At 39.8% G+C, this 13,767-nt stretch overlaps 1 long non-coding RNA gene across 1 annotated transcript; it reads right to left on the bottom strand.

Moving 5' to 3' along the window:
* Positions 1–10,094: 10,094 nt before the first annotated feature.
* On the bottom strand, positions 10,095–13,055 carry LOC118966690. The gene is made up of 2 exons (XR_005053549.1): positions 10,902–13,055; positions 10,095–10,794 (listed from the first exon to the last, which is right to left on the bottom strand). It is a non-coding gene; the product is annotated as an uncharacterized LOC118966690 (long non-coding RNA).
* Positions 13,056–13,767: the final 712 nt, after the last annotated feature.

The raw sequence follows: 13,767 nt of genomic DNA, 5'->3' as shown, positions 1-13,767 counted from the left end.
GATCTAGCTGGTCTGTCATAATATAACAGAGGCAGTAGATCTAGCTGGTCTGTCTTAATACAATAGAGACTCTAGATGTAGCTGGTCTGTCATTATACAATAGAGACAGTAGATCTAGCTGGTCTGACATAATATAATAGAGAGAGTAGATCTAGCAGGTCTGTAATACTATAATAGGGACAGTAGATCTAGCTGGTCTGTCATACTGTAATAGAGACAGTAGAGCTAGCTGGTCTGTCATAATATAACAGAGTCAGTAGATCTAGCTGGTCTGTCATAATATAATAGAGACAGTAGATCTAGCTGGTCTGTCATAATATAATAGAGACAGTAGAGCTAGCTGGTCTGTCATAATATAATAGAGACACAGAGACAGTATATCTAGCTGGTCTGTCTTAATATAATTGAGACAGTAGATCTAGCTAGCTGGTCTGTCATAATATAATAGAGACTGTAGATCTAGCTGGTCTGTCATAATACAATAGAGACTGTAGATCTAGCTGGTCTGACATAATATAATATAGACAGTAGATCTAGCTGGTCTGTCATAATATAATAGAGACAGTAGATCTAGCTTCTCTGTCATAATATAATAGAGACAGTAGATCTAGCAGGTCTGTAATACTATAATAGGGACAGTAGATCTAGCTGGTCTGTCATACTGTAATAGAGACAGTAGATCTAGCTGGTCAGTCATAATATAATAGAGATAGTAGATCTATCTGGTCTGTCATATTATAATAGAGACAGTAGATCTAGCTGGTCTTTCACAATACAATAGAGACTGTAGATGTAGCTGGTCTGTAATAATATAATAGAGACAGTAGAGCTAGCTGGTCTGTCATAATATAATAGAGACACAGAGACAGTATATCTAGCTGGTCTGTCTTAATATAATTGAGACAGTAGATCTAGCTAGCTGGTCTGTCATAATATAATAGAGACTGTAGATCTAGCTGGTCTGTCATAATTCAATAGAGACTGTAGATCTAGCTGGTCTGTCATAATACAATAGAGACTCTAGATGTAGCTGGTCTGTCATTATACAATAGAGACGGTAGATCCAGCTGGTCTGACATAATATAATAGAGAGAGTAGATCTAGCAGGTCTGTAATACTATAATAGGGACAGTAGATCTAGCTGGTCTGTCATACTGTAATAGAGACAGTAGAGCTAGCTGGTCTGTCATAATATAACAGAGGCAGTAGATCTAGCTGGTCTGTCATAATACAATAGAGACAGTAGATCTAGCTGGTCTGTCATAATATAATAGAGACAGTAGATCTAGCTGGTCTGACATAATATAATAGAGACAGTAGATCTAGCTGGTCTGTCATAATATAATAGAGACAGTAGATCTAGCTTCTCTGTCATAATATAATAGAGACAGTAGATCTAGCAAGTCTGTAATACTATATTAGGGACAGTAGATCTAGCTGGTCTGTCATAATGTAATAGAGACAGTAGATCTAGCTGGTCTGTCATAATATAACAGAGGCAGTAGATCTAGCTGGTCTGTCTTAATACAATAGAGACTCTAGATGTAGCTGGTCTGTCATTATACAATAGAGACAGTAGATATAGCTGGTCTGACATAATATAATAGAGAGAGTAGATCTAGCAGGTCTGTAATACTATAATAGGGACAGTAGATCTAGCTGGTCTGTCATACTGTAATAGAGACAGTAGAGCTAGCTGGTCTGTCATAATATAATAGAGACAGTAGATCTAGCTGGTCTGTCATAATATAATAGAGACAGTAGAGCTAGCTGGTCTGTCATAATATAATAGAGACACAGAGACAGTATATCTAGCTGGTCTGTCTTAATATAATTGAGACAGTAGATCTAGCTAGCTGGTCTGTCATAATATAATAGAGACTGTAGATCTAGCTGGTCTGTCATAATACAATAGAGACTGTAGATCTAGCTGGTCTGACATAATATAATATAGACAGTAGATCTAGCTGGTCTGTCATAATATAATAGAGACAGTAGATCTAGCTTCTCTGTCATAATATAATAGAGACAGTAGATCTAGCAGGTCTGTAATACTATAATAGGGACAGTAGATCTAGCTGGTCTGTCATACTGTAATAGAGACAGTAGATCTAGCTGGTCAGTCATAATATAATAGAGATAGTAGATCTATCTGGTCTGTCATATTATAATAGAGACAGTAGATCTAGCTGGTCTTTCACAATACAATAGAGACTGTAGATGTAGCTGGTCTGTAATAATATAATAGAGACAGTAGATGTAGCTGGTCTGTCATAATATAATAGAGACACAGAGACAGTAGATCTATTTGGTCTGTCCTAATACAATAGAGACTGTAGATGTAGCTGGTCTGTCATTATACAATAGAGACAGTAGATCTAGCTGGTCTGACATAATATAATAGAGATAGTAGATCTAGCAGGTCTGTCATAATACAATAGAGACTGTAGATCTAGCTGGTCTGTCATAATACAATAGAGACAGTAGATCTTGCTGGTCTGTCATAATATAATAGAGACAGTAGATCTAGCTTCTCTGTCATTATATAATAGAGACAGTAGATCTAGCAGGTCTGTAATACTATAATAGGGACAGTAGATCTAGCTGGTCTGTCATACTGAAATAGAGACAGTAGATCTAGCTGGTCTGTCATAATATAACAGAAGCAGTAGATCTAGCTGGTCTGTCTTAATACAATAGAGACTCTAGATGTAGCTGGTCTGTCATTATACAATAGAGACAGTAGATCTATCTGGTCTGACATAATATAATAGAGAGAGTAGATCTAGCAGGTCTGTAATACTATAATAGGGACAGTAGATCTAGCTGGTCTGTCATACTGTAATAGAGACAGTAGAGCTAGCTGGTCTGTCATAATATAACAGAGGCAGTAGATCTAGCTGGTCTGTCATAATATAATAGAGACAGTAGATCTAGCTGGTCTGTCATAATATAATAGAGACACAGAGACAGTAGATGTAGCTGGTATGTCCTAATACAATAGAGACTGTAGATCTAGCTGGTCTGTCCTAATACAATAGAGACTGTAGATGTAGCTGGTCTGTCGTAATATAATCGAGACAGTAGATCTAGCTGGTCTGTCATACTGTAATAGAGACAGTAGATATAGCTGGTCTGTCATAATACAATAGAGACAGTAGATCTAGCTGGTCTGTCATAATATAATAGAGACAGTAGATCTAGCTGGTCTGTCATAATATAATAGAGACACAGAGACAGTAGATCTAGCTGGTCTGTCATAATACAATAGAGACTGTAGATGAGGCTGGTCTGTCATGATACAATAGAGACAGTAGATCTAGCTGGTCTGTCAAAATATAACAGAGAATGTAGATCTAGCTGGTCTGTCATAATATATTAGAGACTGTAGATCTAGCTGGTCTGTCATAATATAATAGAGACAGTAGATCTTGCTGGTCTGTCATAATACAATAGAGACAGTAGATCTAGCTTGTCTGTCCTAATATAATAGAGACAGTAGATCTAGCTGGTCTGACATAATATAATAGAGACAGTAGATCTAGCTGGTCTGTCATAATATAATAAAGACAGTAGATCTAGCTGGTCTGAATTAATATAATAGAGACAGTAGATCTAGCTTCTCTGTCATAATATAATAGAGACAGTAGATCTAGCAGGTCTGTAATACTATAATAGGGACAGTAGATCTAGCTGGTCTGTCATACTGTAATAGAGACAGTAGATCTAGCTGGTCAGTCATAAGATAATAGAGATAGTAGATCTATCTGGTCTGTCATTATATAACAGAGACAGTAGATATAGCTGGTCTGTCATAATATAATAGAGACAGTGGATCAAGCTGGTCTGTCATAATATAATAGAGACACAGAGACAGTAGATCTAGCTGGTCTGTCATAATACAATAGAGACTGTAGATGAGGCTGGTCTGTCATGATACAATAGAGACAGTAGATCTAGCTGGTCTGTCAAAATATAACAGAGAATGTAGATCTAGCTGGTCTGTCATAATATATTAGAGACTGTAGATCTAGCTGGTCTGTCATAATATAATAGAGACAGTAGATCTTGCTGGTCTGTCATAATACAATAGAGACAGTAGATCTAGCTTGTCTGTCCTAATATAATAGAGACAGTAGATCTAGCTGGTCTGACATAATATAATAGAGACAGTAGATCTAGCTGGTCTGTCATAATATAATAAAGACAGTAGATCTAGCTGGTCTGAATTAATATAATAGAGACAGTAGATCTAGCTTCTCTGTCATAATATAATAGAGACAGTAGATCTAGCAGGTCTGTAATACTATAATAGGGACAGTAGATATAGCTGGTCTGTCATACTGTAATAGAGACAGTAGATCTAGCTGGTCAGTCATAATATAATAGAGATAGTAGATCTATCTGGTCTGTCATTATATAACAGAGACAGTAGATATAGCTGGTCTGTCATAATATAATAGAGACAGTGGATCAAGCTGGTCTGTCATAATATAATAGAGACACAGAGACAGTAGATCTAGCTGTTCTGTCCTAATACAATAGAGACTGTAGATGTAGCTGGTCTGTCATAATATAATAGAGACAGTAGATCTAGCTGGTCTGACATAAGATAATAGAGAGAGTAGATCTAGCAGGTCTGTAATACTACAATAGGGACAGTAGATCCAGCTGGTCTGTCATACTGTAATAGAGACAGTAGATCTAGCTGGTCTGTCATAATATAATAAAGACAGTAGATCTAGCTGGTCTGAATTAATATAATAGAGACAGTAGATCTAGCTTCTCTGTCATAATATAATAGAGACAGTAGATCTAGCAGGTCTGTAATACTATAATAGGGACAGTAGATATAGCTGGTCTGTCATACTGTAATAGAGACAGTAGATCTAGCTGGTCAGTCATAATATAATAGAGATAGTAGATCTATCTGGTCTGTCATTATATAACAGAGACAGTAGATATAGCTGGTCTGTCATAATATAATAGAGACAGTGGATCAAGCTGGTCTGTCATAATATAATAGAGACACAGAGACAGTAGATCTAGCTGTTCTGTCCTAATACAATAGAGACTGTAGATGTAGCTGGTCTGTCATAATATAATAGAGACAGTAGATCTAGCTGGTCTGACATAAGATAATAGAGAGAGTAGATCTAGCAGGTCTGTAATACTACAATAGGGACAGTAGATCCAGCTGGTCTGTCATACTGTAATAGAGACATTAGATCTAGCTGGTCTGTCATAATATAACAGAGGCAGTAGATCTAGCTGGTCTGTCTTAATACAATAGAGACTCTAGATGTAGCTGGTCTGTCATAATACAATAAAGACAGTAGATCTAGCTTGTTTGTGATCATATAATAGAGACAGTCGATCTGGCTGGTCTGTCATAATTTAATAGAGACAGTAGATCTAGCTGGTCTGTCATAATATAATAGAGACACAGTGACAGTAGATCTAGCTGGTCTGTCTTAGTATAATTGAGACATTAGATCTAGCAGGTCTGTCATAATATAATAGAGACTGTAGATCTAGCTGGTCTGTCATAATACAATAGAGACAGTAGATCTTGCTGGTCTGTCATAATACAATAGAGACAGTAGATGTAGCTGGTCTGTCATAATATAATAGAGACAGTAGATCTAGCTGGTCTGACATAATATAATAGAGACAGTAGATCTATTCAGTCTGTCTTAGGATAATAGAGACAGTCTATCTAGCTGGTGTGTCATAATATAATTGAGACCATAGATCTAGCTGCTCTGTCATAATATAATATGTTCTGTAGATGTTGCTGTTGTGTCATAATGTAGTAGAGACATTAAATCTAGCTGGTCACCAATAATATAATTGAGACAGTAGATCTAGCTGGTTAGTCATAGGATAATAGAGAAAGTAGATCTAGCCTGGTCTGTCGTAATATAATAAAGACAGTAGATGTAGCTGGCATAATATATTAGATTCTGTAGATGTAGAAGGTCTGTCATTACATAGAAAAAGAGACTGTAGATGGCTAGGGTCATTTTGTTATATCTGGAGTACTTCTCCTGTCTTATCCGGTGTCCTGTGTGAATTTAAGTATTCTCTCTCTAATTATCTCTGTCTTTCTCTCTCGGAGGAGGACCTGAGCCCTGGACCATGCCTCAGGACTACCTGGCATGATGACTCCTTGCTGTCCCCAGTCCACCTGGCCGTGCTGCTGCTCCAGTTTCAACTGTTCTGTCTGCGGCTATGGAACCCTGTCGTGTTCACCGGACGTGCTACTTGTCCCAGACCTGTGTCGTGGAAATTTCCTCTATTTACCAAATCATGAGCGCAAACCACAACACAAGTCAGAGTTAGTTATCAAAGTCCATCTTTAATTATATGAGCTCTATCACAACCCTGTGACTCTCAGATCAATTCAGTGTCTATCAATGAATTCTCTGAGAGCCCCCTCTACATTGCAACTGAGATCCTTTAATAGCCAAGAACACACATAGTCAGACAGCATAGACATAATAAATCATTCAGCTTTGTCTCCTTACTCAAACCCAGAACCATAAACCAATCCTCCATATCAACAGGCATATATCAAATTGTCATTTAGATACAACCAATTCTAAATACAACCAATCCTGGACAAGCTCACGTGGAACATAGAATGATTCCAGACACTGCCATCCTCCTCTCCCCGATGGGAAAAGTAGGGAGTGACTGGAACACAGACACAGTGGAGCAAAAGATATGTTTACACATGATGACACCTTGACCTCTCCCCTCTCTGCGGCCCATGCAACTTAGTCTTGACATAGAACAGATAACTGCCAATGGCCACCACTATAGTACAACAAAATACATTCTTATGAGAAATAACTCATAAGCATATCATGAATATAAAACATCTTACCTATGTTAACAACCAATTCTGATTATTCCCCAACACCTGCTGTTTTCAACTCTCTAGAGACAGCAGGAGCGGTAGAGATACTCTGAATAATTGGCTATGAAAAGCCAACTGACATTTACTCCTGAGGTACTGACCTGTTGCACCCTCGACAACCACTGTGACTTTATTATTTTTGACCCTGCTAGTCATCTATGAACAATTGAACATCTTGGCCATGTTCTGTTATCTCCACCCAGCACAGCCAGAAGAGGACTGGTCACCCTTCATAGCCTGGTTCCTCTCTAGGTTTCTTCCTAGGTTCTGGCCTTTCTATGGAGTTTTTCCTAGCCACGTGCTTCTACACCTGCATTGCTTGCTGTTTGGGGTTTTAGGCTGGGTTTCTGTACAGCACTCGTGACATAAGCTGATGTAAGTCTTTATAAATACATTTGATTGATTGATGGTTATTGATTACTGCTTTGTTTGGGGTTAGAGCTTGAAAAAAATGAATTTTACTGTAACTGTGCATGTGACAAACTACAACTCGAAACGAATTACTTTTATTTAAACTGGTATGTCACCTTTTATTTCACCTTTTACATGTTGGTGTCATTGAAATGAGAAATTGTATAAAAACATTCAATAACTTTTTTTCTCTCTCGATAAAACAGTTCATTTCAAATAAATGACATGACAGGCTAAAAACACAACAGCTCTTGTTTCAGAGCTAATGACAAAGGTACTGTTTAATGAACCTAACACAGTGCATTGCCTATAGCCTTTTATCCATCACCTGTGGAGAAAGAGGATGTTGTTCACAGAGGAGGACTTCAGCGTGTATTTGTATTGGACCATCTCTCCTCCAAAATGAATCCACACCCATTGAATGCCTGCTCGAAGGGAGCACTGGATGCTAGAATGCTGAGGACGTGGCAGGTAAGGTTCATGCGCACAGGGAACTTACATTGTTGTGCCTGCCACCACAACAGAACACGCCGGGTCTGCTTCTTAGAATTGGGTCGAGTTTGACTGCACCATAATCTTAAATGTCATTTGCCAGTGGGTTTGACTCAGGAGTAATGATATCTGCTTCATCATCCCAGTCTGAGAACTCAATATGTGACTATTGGTCTCTTTGGCTGTGAGGGTCCTGGCTCTTCCTTATTGGGGGGACCTACGACTCCGGCTCCACTCTAAAAGGCCCAAAATCATAATGAGCTCTTTGGTTACCTGCATAATGTTCTCACGTGCAGTTTCCTCCAGCATCTTCAGCAGACCCAACTTGGGGGTCCAAAACATTGCTTTAATTTCTGTAGGCTAAGGTTGGTTGGATAAAATTAAATATTTAAAATGAGAAGAAAACATTGAATAAGTTATTATTCATTTTTCATCTCAATTAAATCAATCTGGTTGAATAAAGGTGAAATACCTGGTTAAATTACAGAGGAATGAACAATGAACCGGTGAGAGGAGAGGAGAGGAATGAATGAACAATGAACTGGGGAGAGGAATGAATGAACAATGAACTGGGGAGAGGAGAGGAATGAATGAACAATGAACTGGGGAGAAGAGAGGAATGAATTAACAATGAACTGGGGAGAGGAGAGGAATGAATGAACAATGAACTGGGGAGAAGAGAGGAATGAATGAACAATGAACTGAGAAGAGGAGAGGAATGAACAATGAACTGAGGAGAGGAGAGGAATTAATGAACAATGAACTGAAGAGAGTAATGAATGAACTGGGGAGAGGAGAGGACTGAATGAACAATGAACTGGGGAGAAGAGAGGACTGAATGAACAATGAACTGGGGAGAAGAGAGGACTGAATGAACAATGAACTGGGGAGAAGAGAGGAATGAATGAACAATGAACTGGGGAGAGGAGAGGAGAGGAGAGGAGAGGAGAGGAGAGGAGAGGAGAGGAGAGGAGAGGAGAGGAGAGGAGAGGAGAGGAGAGGAGAGGAGATGAGAGGAGAGGAGAGGAGAGGAGAATGAACTGGGAAGAACAGAGGAACAAACAATGAACAATTAACTGGTGTGATGAGAGTAATGAATGAACAATGAACTGGGGAGAGGAGAGGCATGTATGAACAATGAACTTGGGAGAGGAGAGGAATGAATGAACTTGGGAGAGGAGAGGAATGAATGAACTGGGGAGAGGAGAGGAATGAACAATAAACTGAGGAGAGGAGAGGAGATGAGAGGAGAGGAGAGAATAATGAACTGGGAAGAACAGAGGAATGAACAATGAACAATTAACTGGTGTGATGAGAGTAATGAATGAACAATGAACTGGTGTGATGAGAGTAATGAATGAACAATGAACTGGAGAGAGGAGAGGAATGAATGAACTGGGGAGAGGAGAGGAGAGGAGAAGAGAGGAGAGGAGAGGAGAGGAGAGGAGAGGAGAGGAGAGGAGAGGAGAGGAGAGGAGAGGAGAGGAGAGGAGAGGAGAGGAGAGGAGAGGAGAGAATGAACAATGACCTGGGGAGAGGAGAGGAATAAACGAAGAATGAACTGAGGAGTGGAGAGTAATGAATGAACAATAAACTGGGGAGAGGAGAGTAATGAATGAACAATGAACTGGGGAGAGGAGAGTAATGAATGAACAATGAACTGAGAAGAGGAGAGGAGAGGAGAGGAGAGGAGAGGAGAGGAGAGGAGAGGAGAGGAGAGGAGAGGAGAGGAATTAACAATAAACTGGGGAGAGTTGAGTTGAGGAGAGGAATGAATAATAAACTAGGGAGAGAAGAGGAATGAATGAACAATGAACTGGTGAGAGGAGAGGAATGAAGTTATGAACTTATGTGTGAACAATGTAACAAAGGTGATTTTATACCTAGAATATAATGACAATAACATAATGTGACAAAGGTGATTTTATACCTTAATGACAATACAGTAGAAAGACGTTCATTTTAAATTACATTCACTCATTCAACAAGGCGTGTGAATATGTCAACTCATGTGTAAACGTGTGATCACGTGAGTAAAAAAGGTATCTCTATTGACAGTCCTTTGACTTGGTGAGAGGTATCAGTAGCTACATTCGTTTACATTTTGTCACCATATCACCCCCCCCCCCCCCCCACACACACACACACAGACAGAGAGATTGTCATAACCAACCCCAACCAAACCCTAATGTCTGCAGACAGTCAATCAACTACAGAGGACAGAGGACAAGCTCGATATTATAATAACGAGAACACTAGCTGAATATTTTAAAAATATATATTTATAAAAAATGATAATATGAAAGCACAGGAAATAGTATAGTAGCGTAGTTTCCGGTAACAGAACTAACTGCATGAACACTAACCCATCCTGACATCAAACAGACAAATGGATTAAGATTAGTTAGGGTTACCCCTCCCAAACGTAACCATCCCAATATCACAGATAATAAGACCCTCCCAATATCACAAATAATAAGACCCTCCCAACATCACAGATAATAAAACCCTCTCAATATAACAAATAATAAGACTCTCCCAATATTACATATAAAAAGACCCTCCCAACCGTAAACATCCCAATATCATAGACAATAAGACCTCCCAACATCACAGATAATAAGACCCTCCCAATATCATATTTAATAAGACCCTCCCAACATCACAGATAATAAGACCCCCTCAATATAACATATAATAAGACCCTCCCAATACTACATATAATAAGACCCTCCCAAGCATAAACATCCCAATATCATAGACAATAAGACCCTCCCAATATAATAGATAATAAGACCCTCCCAATATAACAGATAACACCCTTCCAACCGTAACCATCCCAAAATCACAGATAATAAGACCCTCCCAATATCACAGTTAATAACATCCTCTCAATATCACAGATAATACGACACTCCCAATATCACAGATAATAAGACCCTCTCAATATAACATATAATAAGACCCTCCCAATAGTACATATAATAAGACCCCCCCAACCGTAAACATCCCAATATCACAGATAATAAGACCCTCCCGACTGTAAACATCCCAATATCACAGCTAATAAGACCCTCCCAACCGTAAACATCCCAATATCACAGATAATAAGACCCTCCCAACCGTAAACATCCCAATATCACAGATAATAAGACCCTCCCAACCATAAACAATCCAATATCACAGATAAAAAGACCCTCCCAATAATACAGATAGTAAAACCCTCCCAATAGCATAGATAATAAGACCCTCCAAATACCACCGATAATAAGACCCCCCCCAATATCACAGATAATAAGACCCTCCCAATATCATATATAATAAAACTCGTCCAATATCACAGTAAAATAAGACCCTCTCAATATCATTTATAATATGACATCCCAATATCACAGATAATAAGACCCTCAATATCACGTATAATGAGACATCCCAACATCATAGATAATAAGACCCCTCCGATATCACATAATAAAATAAAATAAATAGATAAAAAGACCCTCCAAAATATCACAGATAATAAGACCATCCCAATATCACAGATAATAAAGCCTGCACAATGTCACATATAATAAGACCCTCCCAGTATCACGGATAATAAGACCCTGCCAATATCACAGATAATAAGACACTCCCAAAACTACACATGAAACCAAAACAATAATAAACAAATAAAACAAGTAAACAGGAAGTAGAAACTTTAAACGATAAGCGTCACAGTATGGTGAGAGAGAGAGAGAGAGAGAGAGAGAGAGAGAGAGAGAGAGAGAGAGAGAGAGAGAGAGAGAGAGAGAGAGAGAGAGAGAGAGAGAGAGAGAGAGAGAGAGAGAGAGAGAGAGAGAGAGAGAGAGAGAGAGAGAGGGGGGAAGAAAGATTCTGGTTAGGGTTTGGGTAATTGTCAGGGCTACAATAGCAGCAGTGGATAAAAACAGAAGGTAATCTCATCCTTACAGATTAACATTGTTTCCAATTTAATATAATCTAATACAGGCATCTTATCCATAACTCAATCTACAATCTAATACATACATTCCTAATCCAGAACTCTAAGAAATGACCATCTAGAGGGGTTTTGGGTAATGTCCTACTAGAGGTCTGGGTTTGGGGTAATGTTCCAACTAGAGGTCTGGGTTTGGGGTAATGTCCTCCTAGAGCTTTGGGTTTGGGGGTAATGTCCTACTAGAGTGTTGGGGTAATGTCCTACTAGAGGTTTGGGGTAATGTCCTATTATAGGTCTGGGTTTGAGTTACTTTTCTACTAGAGATCTGGGGTTTGAGTTACTTTTCTACTAGAGGTGTGGTGTAATGTCCTACTAGAGATCTGGGTTTGAGTTACTGTCCTACTAGAGCTCTGGGTTTGGAGTAATGTCCTACTAGAGGTCTGGGTTTGGGGTAATGTCCTACTAGAGGTCTGGGTTTGAGTTAATATCCTGCCAGAGATCTGGGTTTGGTGTAATGTCCTACTAGAGGTTTGGGGTAATGTCCTACTAGAGGTCTGGGTTTGGGACAATACCCTACTTGAGGTCTTGGTTTGGGTTAAGGTTAGGGTTAGTTGTGCATCTGAAGGTTTATGTTACTGTGACCTGGGATTTAAAGCATGTCAATTGCTTTTCAACCTGCTAGACGTTGTTTACTTACAGAGACACAAACACAAGTTCAACACCATTGTCCAATGCACGCTCCTCACCAACCTTAGGACCCTGGGACTGAATACCTCCCTCTGCAACTGGATCCTGGACTTCCTGACGGGCCGATCCCAGGTCGTGAGGGTAGTTAACATCACCTTTGCAACGCTGATCCTCAACACTGGGGCCCCTCAGGGGTGCGTGCTTAGTCACCTCCTGGGCTCCTATTGACTGACTGCATTACTGCTTGGTATGGCAATAGCACCGCCCTTGATCACATGGTGCTATAGAGGGTGGTGAGGACAGACCAGTACATCACTGGGGCCGAGCTCCATGCCATCCAGGACCTCTATATCAGGTGGTGTGAAAGGAAGGCCTGGCAAATCATTAAAGACTGCAACCACCCAAACCATAGACTGTTCACTCTGCTTCCGCGCAGTACCGGTGCATCAAGTCTGACATCAACAGGCTCCTGAAAGGCTTCTAACCCCATGCCATAAGACTGCTAAATAGCTAACTAAATAGCTAACAAAATGGCTACACGGACTATCGGAGATGACCTTTGTATTGTATTTTAATTTTTGCACAGTCTCTATGCACACTCACACTGATACTCCAACACACATACAAAACACTCGCTCCATCATCTGCATACACACACATAATATGTACATATACATATAGTAAGTATACTGACACACCCACTCACATACAATCATCATATACGCTGCTGCTACACCACTTCAACTTAGTGGATTGGGCTATTTCAGCTGATGCTGACACCAAACATTCGCAGTAGAATGGCCTTACTGAAGACCTTAGTGACTTTCAACGTGGCACCGTCAAAGGATGCCACCTTTCCAAAAAGTCAGTTAATCAAATTTCTGGCCTGCTAGAGCTGCCCGTCTACTGTAAGTGCTGTTATTGTAAAGTGGAAATGTCTAGGAGCAGCAGCGGCTCAGCTGTGAAATGGTAGGCCACATAAGCTCACAAAACGGGACTGCGGAGTGCTGAAGCGCATATCACCGTAAAAATCACCTGTCATCGGTTGCAACACTCACTACTGAGTTCCAAACTGCTTCTGGAAGCAACGTCAGCACAAGAACTGTTCGTCGGGAGGTTCAGTAAATGGCCGAGCAGCCGCACACAAGCCTAAGATCACCATGCGCAATGCCAAGCGTCGGTTGGAGTGGTGTAAATCTCGCCGCCATTGGACTTTGGAGCAGTGGAAACACGTTCTATGGAGTTATGAATCACTCTTCATTATATGGCAGTCCGAGGAATCTGGGTTTGGTGGATGCCAGGAGAACACTTC

Source organism: Oncorhynchus mykiss, chromosome 10 (assembly GCF_013265735.2).
Source record: "Oncorhynchus mykiss isolate Arlee chromosome 10, USDA_OmykA_1.1, whole genome shotgun sequence".
Taxonomy (NCBI): Eukaryota; Metazoa; Chordata; class Actinopteri; order Salmoniformes; family Salmonidae; genus Oncorhynchus; species Oncorhynchus mykiss.
The sequence above is the reverse complement of the archived record's forward strand: the minus strand, read 5'-3'. Positions and strand labels throughout refer to the sequence as shown.